We start from the raw sequence: 1,982 nt of genomic DNA on the forward strand, positions 1-1,982 counted from the left end.
TTGAGATAGGAACTCTTATACATTGTTGGTGGATTGTAAAATGATACAACCACTCTAGAAGGCAGTTTGACATTTCCTAAAAAAAGCTGAACATGGAAATTCCATGTGACCCAGCTATTCCACTGTTTTGTAATATACCCCAAGAAAATGGTAACTAAGGCACAAGAGACTTGTACACCAGTGTCCATAGCAGTGTAATTCACCATAACAAGAACATGGAAACAGCCCAACTGTCCAACCACAGTCAAATAGATTGAGAAATAATGGTACATTTACATGTTGGAATACTATGCACCACCACACAGGAGCAATAATTACTGCCTCACTTGGGAGGGACGGAAGAACATTATGCTAAGTGAACTCAGTCCCATAAGGTAAAATACTGTAAGACCATTATTGTAAAACATGTATGAGGATCCAAGTTGGAGAGGATGGGAGCAGAGGGATAAGGATGTGTGTGTGTGTGTGTGTGTGTGTGTGTGTGTGGTGTGAATCATAGGGTCGCACAATTTGATGGGTGGGTAAAGGAAATGGGGAAGATCTGGTGTGAAAAACAGTGTGTAGGAACTTTGTAAGTAAACCAGTATAAAATTTAAAATTTTTAAAATTTTAAATGAAAAAAACAAATCCCTGCCTTTGAATTGTGGTGTTGGAGAACTGAATTTTGGACTGCTATAAGAACAAACACGTTTGTCTTGGAGTAAGTACAACCACGCTGCTCCTTGGAGACAAGGATGGTGAAACTTCATCTCATATACTTAGAGCATGTTACTAGGAGAAGTCAGTGCTAAGGAAAAGCCACCATGCTGGGAAAGGTGGAGGATAAGAGAAAGAGGGGAAGACTCCAGGAGATGGATTGGCCCAGTGACAGTGTTAACAGTGAGCTTGAGCGTTATCAGAGATCGTCAGGATGGAGCGAGGTTCAAATCTGTTGTTCATAAGGTCGTTAAGAGCCGCTGTCCACTTGACTAACACCATCACCTAACAACAACGAACATCCACCTGAAATCAGCCGCCTCCAAAGCAAGTCGACTTTTTTCTATCCAGGGCCTCAAGGAGAAACTGAAATGAGTGGGACGGATGGTAACTTTGTTTTCACTTTTCTCTTCCTGTTTTTTCAGAGCCTGGGAAAGCGAGTCAGAATTTCCAGTCTTTACAAATTCCCAAATGATTCTGAATTTAGAACGAATGCAGAGAAAAGAAGTCTTTATCCATCTGCAAAGACTCAGCAAGCGGCCAGTGGACCATCCTCATTCCACAGAGGGGCAATCTGGGAGCTGCGCAGCCCGGGGCCCCCAAGCCCCATCCAGCACACATGTCCCTTCGGTTTGGGGGTGTTCCCCGCGTCGAGGGATCCCAAGATGGTCAGTTAGTGGAAGAGTCTTAACCGAGGCTGGACCCTAGCTGGAGGCCCGGAGAGGCGACCGGGGGATGTGACTGCAAGTTTGAGCGGATCGCTGGCGCCCCATGCCACCCACTGCCCCGTCTGGATGCATCCCACACCGGCCCGAGTGTAGAGGATCCCGGGTCCCCTCGGGCTGGCGGGATAGACGGCCTGAGCCTCGGCCGCCCCTCCCTGCAGTGGACCTCACTGTCCCACTATCAGGTGTGGGGCCCAGGCGTTCCCTTGTCCCCCAACTACATCTGATCGTGACAGACAGGAAATGGACGAGTGTTTCTGAAGCAACTACCACCAAAAGGCACGGAAACCCGGGCCGAGAGCAGCCACCCGGCCCTCGCGGGCGCAACAGGCCCAAGCGTCCCCCGGCGCGGGCGGGCGGGCCGCCGCAGCCAAGCAGCCTGGCCTCGCTCCAGACCGGGACCTGGGTGACATCACCAACCCCTCCAGTCAGCGGGAGGGGGGCCCCCGAAATCCCCTAAAAACATTGTGAGTAATCGCTGGGCCCGCCTCCAAGCGGGGCCGGGCCTCGGGAGCGAGCGGAGCCGCCGCGCAGCCCCGCGAACAGCGCCCGACGAGCGGC

Source organism: Elephantulus edwardii, unplaced genomic scaffold, assembly GCF_000299155.1.
Source record: "Elephantulus edwardii isolate Elephantulus edwardi_28Jun2011 unplaced genomic scaffold, EleEdw1.0 scaffold00126, whole genome shotgun sequence".
In the NCBI taxonomy this organism is placed as follows: Eukaryota; Metazoa; Chordata; class Mammalia; order Macroscelidea; family Macroscelididae; genus Elephantulus; species Elephantulus edwardii.